The sequence below is a fragment of the Equus asinus genome, chromosome 16, assembly GCF_041296235.1.
Source record: "Equus asinus isolate D_3611 breed Donkey chromosome 16, EquAss-T2T_v2, whole genome shotgun sequence".
Taxonomy (NCBI): Eukaryota; Metazoa; Chordata; class Mammalia; order Perissodactyla; family Equidae; genus Equus; species Equus asinus.
The window spans coordinates 29,812,099-29,826,164 of record NC_091805.1 but is presented as its reverse complement, the minus strand read 5'-3'; the positions used below and the strand labels follow the sequence as shown (position 1 = coordinate 29,826,164).

Sequence of the window (14,066 nt, the reverse complement as noted above, 5' to 3'; positions counted from 1 at the left end):
CAGGTAGTGGTTAAATTTATATGTGATGAAATAATAGGTGCTGCATTTTCCTCTAATTTTAGCCTTTTCTGAATTATAAATTTTCCAGAGTAACTGTCATCTTTTATAATGGAAACCACCAATAAACTTAATTGTTTAAAGTATATTTATGAGACTGTAGCAACATAGAGAAGATGTTTACGATTTATTAATGAAAAGATCAATTCATAAAATTGCATCTATGTTGATGGGTGCATTTGTGATCAGGGGCTAAAGAAATAGACAAAATGTTAGAGTGGCTGTATATTGATGAACTCTAAAATTCCACAACTTTTTTTTTGTTTTTTTTTTTCTTGAGGAAGATCAGCCCTGAGCCAACTGCTGCCATCCTCCTCTTTTTGCTGAGGAAGACTGGTCCTGAGCTAACATCCATGCCCATCTTCCTCTACTTTTTTATATGTAGGACGCCTACCACAGCATGGTGTGCTAAGCGGTGCCATGTCCACACCTGGGATCCGAACTGGCGAAGGCCGGGCCGCCAAAGTGGAACATGTGCACTTAATCTCTGCACCACCAGGCTGGCCCCTAAAATTCCACAACTTTTTTGAAGAGCCAGCCCCGGTGCCCTTGCGGTTAAGTTCTGCATGCTCCATTTTGTGGGCCCAGTTCAGTTCTTGGGCACAGACCTTCACCACACATGTGTCAGCGGCCATGCTGTGGTGGTGGCTCACATGCAAAAAAGGGGAAGATTGGCAGCGGATGTTAGCTCAGGGCAAATTTTCCTCAGTGAAAAAAAAAATTCCACACCATTTTTATTTTTAAATGTGAACTAGATAAGTTGTGGGCAGTAATAAAATGCTGTTCCATTTGAGAATAGGCAGGACTGTGGAGGAAATGCTGTTCTCAAGTTCTGTCTTTATTTCCAGCAAAGCATCCATGCATTACCCACAAGGAGAGGACATACTGTGTCAGGATGCAGGGGAACAGAGTACCAGGAACAAGAAGACCTAGACTGTAAATCTGACTCTACAGCTAACCTGTTGGTGATTTTGGCGAATTCATTTAAACTCTCTTGGCCTTGTTTACTCATCTGAGAAGTGAAGATATTGATCAAGATGATATCTTCATTCCCTCTGAGTTCTAAAATTCTTTAGGCCGTGTGAGGTATAAGGTTCTGAAATCCCTGTGCTGTGGAATGTGAACTGTCTTACAAAATATTCCCTTCATTCTATCCCCAGAGCTCAGCATGATAATCCTAGTACATAACAGGTATTTAATAAATGTTTTTAAATCAGAATTCACCTGACTGAATGGTTATAATAATCCTCCGGGGTGAATAGTATTCTTCTCTTCTTTCATTTAAGATGGTCTTATAGAGGTTGAATTTACCTACCTAATAAGTAAGAGAATACCATGGTTTGTCTGCTCCCAGGTCAAGGCACACTTTCCACTACATAAGCAAATTTATTTCATTGCAGAGTATCTGTTAAATTTCTTAGCAACAAGATCAATTTTAATCTAAAAGCAAAACTAGAACAGTGTTACAGTGTTCTGAATTATGGAATATATTTGCTCATTGACTTTTTTGTAAGACACTATGATAGGCCTTGTGTTGTTTGCTGAAAAATTAGTACTTTGGCCCTCGCCTTTGAGAGACTTACAGATTAGTTTGGAAATGAGTTGTACATATGTGAACAATGAGAAATGGATATAAAACACATTACAAAACATGCAAGATTATCAGGCTGATTGTTATCCCTAAACCCTTCGCCCCTTGCAGATGTCAGTGATTAGACACCGTAATTGATCTCTTATTAATTTGCTTTCACTAAGGGAGAAGACAATATTTACTTTGTATTAAAAACCAGGTTAAGCATTTCTGGCATTTCTGGCCCAGTCAGACTGCTGCCCTTGAAGGTCTCTCTTTCCTATAGGCAAGATCGCTCCCTTAGTATGTGTTAACATTTAGATCTTTATTTTGTTTCCTAGATCCATCTTTGTCCCAGATACTGCCTTGACTCCCCTCTTTGTTCCAAATTTCTTAACTTAAAGCTTATTTCACCTCATTCCTACTCCAAACAAAGAATTTAACTCCCTGGGTAAGCCCTACTCCAGTGTCGTACAGTAAGGAATCGATTCCCTCTTATCAGAGAAATGCTTACGATGGTGTCACAATACTGGATTCTTTTCTGTAGAGGGTATAAATGTTCCTAAAACAGTATGTCCAAATAGCTTTTCTTAAACTGCTTACAGTACAACTAAATTATTGAAAAGAATGTCTTGGGGAAAATTCAGCAAATTCCTCACTACTGAATGCTTTCAATTAAAATACAAATGGTATTTTTCTTCCTTAAGCTAGATTTTGAGTAAGAAGACTTCAAACAAATCACCATAGACACAGAATTCTGAATTCACTAATTTTATTCATAGCTGCTCACCTGTTTACATACGTAGACAGCCACAATCACACTGCCTCCTCCACACGGTTTGGAGTTAATTGGAGGGCTTATTCGGGGGGATCACTTCTAGAGGTGCTGAAGTGAAGACAAGACAACTTTGACTATAATTTCAAGAAAAGAACGGAAGGTCATCTGCCAAGAGTCTTTTTTTATTTCTTTGAGGAAGATTAGCCCTGAGCTAACATCTGCTGCCAATCCTCCTCTTTTTGCTGAGGAAGACTGGCCCTGAGCTAACATCAGTGCCCATCTTCCTCTACTTTATATGTAGGACTCCTGCCGCAGCATGGCTTGCCAAGTGATGCCATGTCCTCACCCGGGTTCCGAACCCGCGAACCCTGGGTCGCCGAAGCAGAATGTGTGCACTTAACTGCTGCGCCACTGGGCTGGCCCCTAAAGGGTCTTTTTTTTCTTTAACCAAAGTCTAAAAAGTTCATCCAAGCTCCTCTGCTTGCTCAGGGCCTTCTCCTTGACTCCCTGTGTTGTGTCCTGACTGCAGGCTACACCAGGTCTGAATAAAATATGACCAGCGTCAACTTGGCTCCAAGGTATGTTTTACCCCTATCAGTTTGGTAGCTTCTTTTTTGTGGAGTATTTAATAAGCCTGATTATATATATTTACTTTGTTCTTATGCTGAGATTTCATCTTCTTTTATTAGTTTCCCACAAGGCATAAGCCTTACCAGGTGTAGAGGATGTCCATGCCAATGTCATCCATTAGAGCAGAACTAGCATCTCACAGATCTACAGTAAATGAGGTGGACTCCTTTTTTCCATCGTGGTAACTGACATCAGCCTTTTGTTCACCAGCTCTTGACCTTTGTAGAAGAGAGCAACCTCCTCTTGTCTGGAGACATTTGAAAGATCACACCTGAGCAGGTTCCTCTCAAGGTTATGGTTTTCTTCTTCAAGATCTGACATGACTTCCCTCATTGCCTTCAGACCCATAACTATGGTAAGATATCAGCATAGCCCCAGAGCAGAAATACAGTTCATTCTGTAGGAAAGTAGCTTACATGCCAAAGAAATAGCAGGACCTCGTTAATATGAATATTTCGGGAATCTAGGGAACACAAATGCCTGAGGATCTTGAGGATACTTCGTCAGGGATGGTGGTGGGAGTGGGATTATAAAGCTGGGTGGGGTATAGTTTATTGACATGGGAGCACTCCCCCACGACTTGGGGCTCAATGTTCTGGCAAAGACACCAGGAGCCTAGCACCAGAAGCCTATCTGACATGCTGCTGAGATGGCTTTTTGAAGCTTGAGCACTATGATAGCCCACTATAAATGAGGTGGAGATGCTGGAACTGCCTTGGCATAGTACAGAGGAAAGGGTCTGAAGATTCAAAGAGGTGAAAATGTTAGAATAAATTTATTATTTGTGATCAGAGAAGCTGGCACTTGACAATGTTCCCCAGCAGAACTCAGAGGACACTTCTTTCACCAAAACAATGAGGCAAGTATTGCTAATGGGCACCAGTCAATTTGAGAAGCTCTGTGATAACTGTCTTGTATAGTCTGGGGTTGACTGAATGTTGCCAGGAAATTGAGATTCCTAATGTCAAGGGAGTGATAGGATTCTGAAATGACAGTGGCCAATGGCAGCACTTATCTGTTAGGATAATGGGCAGTGAGGCTACAGTAGTATTCAGTATGCCTTGACCCTCAGAAATCTGTAGTAATAACTAATAAATCATGTGTTCCTAGGGGTGAGATAGATAGAAAGCCAACAAGAATGTTATTTGACTTATACAATAACAAGAAAATCAAGAGCTGGTGAACAGAAACCTTCATCAATTTTTACTTCAGAGAAAAACAGTCCCTCACCCAGTTTCCGAATGCGTCATTTCCCAGACCCAAAGCCCACTCATTGAAGGAGAGGTGGATCCCCTTGAGGAAAGACGAAGCAATGCAACTGCAAGTAGATATGATAGATGTTCCCATGATCATTCTCTAAAGGCATCTAAGACTGTTTTATCAGGGTGAATATGGACTGGCACAAAGGGAATCCTCAGACTTTCTGACAACTCTTGATATAGGAGCCCATGGCTCTGTGTTGATACTGACTCAGGGGACCTAAAGTACCTTCATTATCCTTCAGTTAAAACGGGGCCATTGGGAAGCCAGGTGATAAATGGAGTTCGAGCTCAAGTATGTCTCACAGTGGGTTCAGTGGATCTGTGGGGTCTACCCTGTGGTGATTTCCCTGGTTTTTGGGCATGCAGTTGGGATATGTATAGTTAGTAGCTGGCAGAACTCTCCCATTTGTTCCCAAACCTGTGCAGTCAGAGCCATTACGGTAAGAAACTTGAAACTGTTGCTTCCCTCAGCCAAGTTAACGTGTCAAAGTAAATAATACATGCTGGCAGGATTGAGCACCAGCTACCCATAGTGGTTACCAAATCAATAATGCATCATGGGATTTTTGTGGTTTTTTTTTCCCCTTTCCTGTTTTACTCCTCCAGACCCTCACTCCTGTGCCTTAGGATAACTTCTAAATAAGCTACCTTCACACAAAACTGCTTTTTGGGAAGCTTAGGCTAAGATGACTTCTCAGTGGCCTTGTCTGTGTTACTCCACTTACTTTGGGGAAGTATACCGCTATCATCTGTGGCTACATGATCCAAATGAGAGTTGCCATATTCTTAGGGAGCTTTGTTTCCCTGGCCACAGTAGTTGGTTAAGGGATGAACATGGGACATTGGCCAAGGAGAGCGCTTCTCCAAATTTTCTCTATTTGGAGCTAGTGGAAAGAAGAGCCTCAAGGCTAGGCACTACTGGTAGAACATGGAGTCTGGACATACCTGCAAAAACTCACGTCTGCCAAAGCCACCATGTCTACCTCCACTTCTTTTGGAAGAATGCCTTCAACTTTCCCTCCCTGTTCCACATATCTTGAGTTTATCTTATTGTTGTAATTTAAATTGCATCCGGAAATGTACTTCTTAAGCTTCCAGTCCTTTTGATACAGGGGAAAGCATAGAAGAGGATGGAAATAAATGCTGATTGCTAATAAACAATATTAAACACAGGGATAATACATATTACCTGGGAATGGAGATGATTGAGATTACATACAACAGCCAGTTTAGAGAAAGGATTAAATACATGACAACAATATTCAACTCAAAAAATGGGTAAAGTGATATCACCATGGTAAAAGTTTCTATTTATGATGGACTATTTCCCTTTAACACTCCTACAGGGATAGAATAATCAGCCATTTCTACAAACATATAATATAAAAGATAGACCATGTTGTGTGCCATCATATTATTTTTATCTGTATTGCTTAACCTGTAGCAACCACGTGAGCTAGATGTTATTGTCTCCATTTTACAGGTGGAGAAATAGCCTTTGAAGAACTGTGTGATTTGTTCCAGTTTGCAAGGTCAGTAAGTGGCAGAAACAGGCCTTGACCCCAGTGTTTTTTAGCTTCAAGGTTCATGGTCGTTCCTCTGTACCATAATGAATTATAATAGAAGTAGAAAGGGCCTGTGGTGTATAAATGAATTAATCCTGGTTGGGGGAACCTGGGAAAAATTTTGGAGGAAGCAAAATTTAGGTCTGACCTTTTGAAGAATTCGACAGGTGACTATGGGGAAGGAAAAGGCACTCCAGATAGAGGACAAGCCTAGAGAGAGCAAAGCATAAAGCATATCTGGATAGTGATGAGTGGTTTGGAAATTCAAGGGGACGAGAAAGCATGTCCCAGATGAAATGCAGTGAGGCCAGGGACTGGGTCTGCTGTTGCTCACCCTTGTATCCTCAGGGCCCAGCATAGCACCTGGCACATAGTAGACTTAACGAATATTTGTTGATAGATTGAAGATAAGTCTGGAAACAAGACTGAGGTCAAGGTTCAAAGAGCTTTGAATATGAGGTTGAGTTTGAACTTTATTCCATGTGTGATATGAAGCCATCTGAGGATTGCAAAAAGAACGGCCTTATCACTGAATCTGTGGAAATATTTTCCTAAGCAGCCATGTGTAGGAGGCTCTGGGACAGAAGACCAAGGTGGACGGAGACCTATGGATGAGGCCTGAATGAGGGTAGTCACTGTGATGGTAAATTCAAAAGGTATTTTGGAGACGGAATCAACAGGATTTGAGAAGAGATTTTTGAGTGTGGAACTAAAAGAAGGAGGAACTTGGAGATTACACAGCTTTCAAGGCCAAATCCCTAGGAGGATGGTGATGACTCAAGATAATGAACAGAGGAAAAGAATAGAATAGAAACACTAGGTGGGGAATGTCTGGGGTCAAATGATGACTCCTGCTCTGGATGGTCTGTTTTTGAGACGCATGTGGAACGTCTCGGGAAGATATTCAGCTGGCAGCCAGCAGATGCCACCCTTAGGGGACAAGACCGAAGTATATATTTACGCATGATTCAGGTGGAGGATACAATTGAAACCGTGGGAAGAGAATAAATATCAATGAGGAACCCAGATCATCAAATAAGGGAAAGTAGATTGAGTAATACCTGAAATCAAATTCTGGTTGTGTACATAGACACGACTTTGAAAAGAACATCATAAACTGTAAGAGGCAAAGTTAGTTAAAGTCATTCCATACACTCTTTTCTCATGACAATCTGGGGCAGATTTTGTAAAAAATATACGCACCCACATACACTTCACAAATAATAGAAATTTTAGTGATAAATTCTTCCATTAAAATTATTTTTAAAAAGAAAACATCTTTAGAAAAATTTGGAATATATCCAGAATAAGTTGCTGACAAATTATTTTGCAGATACCTTATAAGAACATGAATTACTTACAAAAAGTGAATATTGCATACCCTTGACAATGTCCGCGTGACGCTTTCATCCATGCAGAGTAAAAGTTGCTATTTTTCTCCTATAACGATGTTTTATGAATGACTGGTCCTATATTTGAATTTTTTTCCCTGTGAGTTAAGTATCTTAATGGGTTTGGTTTCGCAAAGGTAAACCAAAAACTGAGTTTGAAAAGGCTCAAGAAATGGAATTGTTCTTCATAATAGAAGAGTTTGGAGTTCTTCAGGGAACCCAGAAGGAAAGGGATGGAGGTAAGGAGGAGAATGGGAGGAGTAGAGAGAGAAGCAGCAAGATAATGAATAGCCTGGTGCCATGTAGGGTGGAGCATGGGCTCCAAGAACTTGTAGGAACATAAATTGCTAACTCTCAGTGTCTTTTTAAAAAATTTGATTCCCCCAGTGAAGCCACCCACCATCACTGCTAGCTTCCACCAAACCAGCAGTAAGTAATAGATGACATGGACTATCTTAAACCACTCAAGGCCTTTTATTACATAGATGCCCAGAAAAGTGAAATGACCCACCCAAGATGACAGGTAAGCAGTGGTGTCAGGGACATGCACAGGCTGTTTTGAGCTGGGACTTGACAGAAACATTGAAGAGGTCATCAGACTTTCCTTAAATTGTGAAATGGAGGTTCATGCATAACTCAGTAGGATGTTTCACACAGAAAAAATGTTTGCAAATATAGAACCAAAGGCAAATCAGTTATCTGAGCACATCTACTGAAAAGAAAATGTTAGGAAATCAAAGAATTAGTTACACTTCTTTTAGCAGCTCAAAATAATCATTACAGATTCTCTGAGAGACTTAACTCTGAAAACTAAATCGAATAAAGGAAACATTACTGGGGCCAGCCCTGTGGCTGAGTGGTTAAGTTTGTGCACTCTGCTTTGGCGGCTCAAGATTTCACCAGTTTGAATCCTGGGCACAGACATGGCACTGTTCATCAAGCCATGCTGAGGCAGCATCCCACATGCCACAGCTAGAAGGACCCACAACTAAAAATACACAATTATGTACCAGGGGTCTTTGGGAGAAAAAAGAAAAATTAAAAAAAAATTAAAAATACAAAAATCTTTAAGAAATGTTGCTTATTGAAAATCTTAATTGTTCCCATGAATTTCTCTAATGATCAAATATTCAATTGACTGCTTAGAAAGCCCAAATAGTTACATCCGTAATCTGCATAATGACCCCAAAGGATTCAGAAAGTGTAAACAAGGTGTTATAGGCACCCTAGAGCACTGTGACAGTCTTTGCTGAACTGACCATATTCTGACCTGTGATATTGTTGTTTATGGACTTGTACTTTCTCTTCCCCTAGATTAAAGCTTAGCTTTGTGTTCCTTCAAACCGCCTTGTACATAGCAAGTGATGAATATGTGCTGAATTGAATTGACAGTCTTGCCAGTGCTAATCACATAGAAGAGAGAATAAAACCTAAGTTATTTCAATAATTTAGTGTTTGCCTTGGAAAGGGTAAGAATGTGTTTTTGAAACTCTTAGACTTTTATTGTTTCTACTATGAAGTTAAAATATAATTTAGGATCATCTGAATTGATATCACACCTTTCTTCTAAGGAGCTCATTGTTTACCATGGCCTTCGAGACCACCATTTAAGTAATAGAACCCAATGCCAGTCTCACAAGACTTCGGCCCACCCCGTGGTCCAGAGTGAGGCATTTTGCTTAGGAGGGAGAAGGGGCGCCTACAGTGAGAGAGAGAAGAGTTTATGAAAGGAACCTATTCACTCCTAAAAATTTGAAAACTACAATATATATTAAATATGAAGAAGAAAATTAATATAACCTCTAAACATTTTAGTGAATGTCTTTCCAGTGTTTTTTTCCTATATTTTTTTCATAGTTATGATTATACACTATACATTCTACTGGTATCCCTGTGCATGTGTGTGCGTGTGTTGTGTATTTCCCCACTGTTTATGAAAATTTCAAGACAAGTCCTTAGTGACATAAACATTTCCTAAAGTTGAATTAGGGTGATATTTTTCAAGTTGTGGGTTATGATTGATCGAAGATTCATAACTTAGACATAGGGGCTATAAAATGTAACATTCTTTGGAAGATTAGTCACAAATGTTTTTCATGGGCAGGAAAATGGAATCTGTCCATGTTTGAGGCAGTGCCTGATACAAACAGAGATACAAAACTTTGTGCCATCAGGTGCATGACCTCAAAGGAATGTTGACAGGTGGCAGAGGTGGAAGTGCTCTGTGTAAGAGTATGTTTACAGTTCTCTGGCCTTCCTTCTTCTTAGTTACTTCACTTAAAGTGTGGTTTCTTGACTTGTGTGCTCCCTTCCCTTCTCAGCTTTCTTTTTCTCTCCCTGCTCTGTATCCTGGAGTCAGCTCAAGTGTTGTTAAATCAAATGTCTTATTCCAGTTCACAATTGTATTTCATTTGCTCAAGATCACTTCCAGACTTCCTGGAATGCCAGTTCCAAGAGAATCTCCTTTGTTCTCCAACACTCTCCTCGAAGTATGACCACTTGCCTTCCCCTGGGCTAGGAGAATGTCCCAAAATTCCACTCCGGAATAAGCCCCTTGAGATATTTCAGGGAGAGAAAGATTTAATCTGCCCAGATCTGAGATCTGATTCCCGCTACAGAAAAAACTCGGCTCTCAGTGGTTCATCTCTGTGGCTATCCCTCTGCTTCCCGTTCCTGGCTGACTTCAAAGTCAACCATGGTGGCCACCATTTTTTTTTTAAGCCAAGTTCAGCCTCTGAGCAATGTACCTGGTCTTCACGTATTTACTGCCTTTTAAGGCTGGATAGACCAATAGCCCCTCTGCTCCCATCTCTCTAGCTACAGTCATGTGCCAAATAACAACATTTCATTCAGTGACAGACCACACATACAACAATGGTTCCATCAGACTAGTACCATATAGCCTAGGTGTATAGTAGGCTATACCATCTAGGTTTGTGTAAGTACAATCTGTGATGTCCACACAATGACAAAATGACCTAATGATGCATTTCTCAGAAAATATTCCCATCCTTAAGCTATGCATGACTGTACTGTGGATTTTGGAGAGAGACCAGGCTTTTGGCTCTAACTTTGCTTGGTATCGTTTCCCTTAAGGGCTCTGAGCAGCTATTCATATCCAAGAACAGCCATCTGCATTGAGTGCAAACTACCTCTGAGTTGAGAAAGCCTCTACTTTCACTCTGTTGCACTTTTAGAATCGTCCTGGTGCATCTGAGACTGCTGGACCTGGGGAGCAGAGTAAGGCCCACAATCGTCCTGAGCACTTATGGTCTCAAGACATTGTCTTTCATTGCAGAAACACCCACAGTAGAGCAGGGATTTCATCAGCTTTAAGGGAAAAGGCCAGTTTCAGAAACTCTCAGAGTGATGAAGTTAAGGTGCAGTATTGCTAGGATAAAAAATGTGTATATTAACTATCATTTATTGCATCCCCAGGGCCATGTTCTTAACATGTTATTTCATTTTTACCAGCACAAAAATATGAGAAAGTAACATATTAGTAATCCTAATAACAGGTGAGCAGAAGCTGAGAAGAAAGAGTACCTTTCCCAAAGGTAAACGGCTAGTAATACACGGCTAGTAAATGGCAAAACTGGAACGTAAATCAGGGTCTGACTGACTCCAAATCTTAGCTGTTAGTCACCATACTAACAGCCTCCCACAGAAAAAACTTTGAGATCCACTCTACTGGAGTAAAAGCATGGGCCGCATTATTTTACACAGGTTATTGGAATCTGTACTATCAGTCAATGATTTACAGGGTCTAACAAGATGCACGGTTCATAGGCAGATACAGTGAAGGACAAGCCAAAGCATGACACAGCCCTTGCCCTGAAGTAGGAGAGAGGACATCAAACTGAATGCTGAATAAAAATGCAAGAGTTAAAGAAAAACATTAGGCAATAGTGCAAGAGATACCACACAGCACACAGAATTTGCTATGTAGCAGACCCAGTTCACTTAAAAACATTTTTTTTATTGTGGCGTGATATACTTTTTTACTTTTTTTATGGCATAATATACGTCATACAACTTACCATTTTAACTGTTTTTAAGTGTACAGTTCAGTGGCATTAAGTACATTCACATTGTGTGCAACCATCCATCCATTTCCAGAAACTTTTCATCATCCCAGACTGACACTCTATATCCAGTAAACATTAACTGCCCATTCTCTCCCTCCTCCAGCCCATGGTAACCTCTGTTCTACTTTCTGTCTCTATGTATTTGACTATTCTAGGTACCCCGTACAAGTGGAATCATACAGTATTTGGCCTTTTGTGTTTGGCTTATTTCACTTAGCATAATGTCTCAAGGTTCATCCACGCTGAGCATGTATTAGAACTTCATTCCTTTTTAAGGCTGAATAGTATGTTCATTGTTCGTTCTGTGACATTTTGCCTATCCATTCATCTGTTGATGGACATTTGGGTTGTTCCAAGCACTTGTATAAAAATTAACTTAACCTATGAGGTTATTATTATCCCCATTTTCAGATGAAGAAACTGAGACTGAGATAGATCAAAGAACTTGCCCAGTAAGTGGCGAATTTGAATCTAGACGCCTGAGTAAAGAGCCTGAAGTCTTAATCATCACGCTCTGCTCTCCTTATGTTTTTAAGTGAGAAGACAGGTAACTAAATTCTGTGTGTGTAAGGGGGAGGGGATCCCCACAGGTGAGGGTGGGATAGGAGCTCTTCTGGCGGCTCTGGTTCTGGCTCTGGGTCTTGCCAGCCTGAAGTGAATGACTTATATAAACCGTGGGCTGCGAGAGCCAAAATGTGGAAACAGGATTTTCTTTGAAGGGAAGGATTATGTAAGGGCATGCGGGGCCAGCCATCCTCTACACTGGAGACCATGTGCCAAGCAAACACACCTGCTGGAAAAGTAAGGGAAGCAGTGGCCCGCCTGCTGGATAGGACACAGCTTCATCAGGACCTTGCTTCCTTGCGCTCAACCGTTGGTACAGCGGATGAAAAGGGTTTTGAAAACTGATTATACATTTTCAAAAAAAACTGTAGCACCTTTAAGTTTTTAAATCAAATGACATTTTAAGTGCCCTAGAGGAGTTGGCTATTTGAAGAAACGGGCTATTTCTTTTTAACGTAGTGTGGATTACAGGCTGTTTCCTCGCTGTATATTTCACCGAGTCGTTCATCAGCGCTGACTAAAGACAATCCAGCTTTTCACCCTTTACCTCCTCATATGACCCTGCTTAGGTCTGAGTAGGTGATGACAGCCTGGAGGTAAGAACTTGCCTGGTGAGCCACTAGTGAGCAGCACTTTGAGGCTTTAAGATCTGTGAGCTCCCTGAAAGCAAAACCTCAGTCTTCTTTTTCTCTCTCTCCCTTGGAGCCCAACACAAAGTAGTCACCGTAACTTTGAAAGTACAGTCTCCTAAATGGCATGGAACCAAAAAGCAGAACCTGCCTGGAGGAGAGGGGAAACGAGCCTCTGTTTTGGACTCAGTCACTCTGGCGGCGTGATCACCAACAATTATTTATATGTTCTGGGCATCAGTATCCTTATTTGAAAAATGGATATCATAATGCCTATTATTGACAATAAAGATCCCTGTTTATTTCCCTTTTCTTTTTCAGAGCATGATGACTCAGCTTAGATGTCTTCCCTCCTACTGAGAAACCCAGGCCCCAATCCTACACAGCTGGCGTCGCTTAACTGAACTCACTAGCTAACCTTCTAGTCCCGTCAGGCAGAACGCTCAAGCAGTTAGGTGAAAAGACGGTTAATGACTGACTAATGCTAACGCAAGTCAGAATACATAAACTCAGCAAAGGTAGGCAAAATGCTATGGGATGGGGCAATGGAGATTTACTGTTTCATGGGTACAGAGTGTCAGTTTGGGGTGATGAAAGAGTTTTGAAGATGGATAGGTGGTTGCACAATAATGTGAATGTACTTAATGCCACTGAACTGTCCGCTTAAAAGGATTTGAAACGGTAAATTTTATGTTGTCTGTTTTAGCACAATAAAAAATGCTTTAGGATGCCCATAATAGTTGTATATTTTCTGAATCCTTTGGGGTCATAATGAGGATTACAAATATAACATTTTGGGTTTTCTAAGCTTTCTTAAGGAGGGCGACTTTATGGGCTGACCAGCAGCTTCTGATATGACTCAGCACAAAAAGATGGAATGGGACTCTGTCTCTCTCAATCTCTCTCTCCCCCACCTCCCTTCTGATTAGGAAACAGGAAGAGAAGATTTTTAGCATAGCAGAAGTGGACATGACAGGAAGCCCACAGAGCTGCCATGATGTAGGGCAACAAGGGAAAAGACAAGAGTACAGGCCTTGAGGAGTCAGAACAAGCCCTTGTTATTATCATAAAATGGAAACTAGCAGCAAGCAGACGCTTTAAGTAGAGGAGCAAATAGGTGAAACAGAGAAACAGGCTAGTTTCAGAAACAGCTGGATCCCAATAGGCGCAGACTAGTGGGGAATAGCTGAGTGCGGCTGGCAGAGAAGCCCTATAGTGGGTCCTGAAGGCCTCTGCTCTCACTGTGGGCCTCAGACAACCCATGGACTCTGATTTCCTGGGCCCAGAGAGTTCAGATATTCATGGGTTTCCATGCCTCACTATCCTTGCAGGAATAAACCCATCATATCAGGCATTACTCAGAACTCTTTTATAAAACATGCTATTTGAGTAGGGGGTGCTTCAGTTTGAGAGGTATAGAAAGGAAACACGATATAGAGAAATGCAATAAAAATGAAGGATGATTGTGGATGGTAATCTATTGGAAACTTTGCTAAGAATAGGATGATTTAATTTGAAAAAATAGCTGAGAC

The 14,066-nt window shown here is 41.0% G+C and overlaps 1 long non-coding RNA gene across 1 annotated transcript in view; it reads left to right on the top strand.

Moving 5' to 3' along the window:
- Positions 1 to 11,888, top strand: part of LOC139040389 (uncharacterized) — a 37,191-nt gene extending 25,303 nt beyond the window's left edge. Inside the window, exons 2-5 of the long non-coding RNA XR_011494853.1 lie at positions 2,895 to 2,983; positions 3,246 to 3,390; positions 5,781 to 5,829; positions 11,753 to 11,888. This is a non-coding gene — a long non-coding RNA (uncharacterized lncRNA). The remainder of the gene's footprint in view (positions 1 to 2,894; positions 2,984 to 3,245; positions 3,391 to 5,780; positions 5,830 to 11,752) is intronic.
- Positions 11,889 to 14,066: the final 2,178 nt, after the last annotated feature.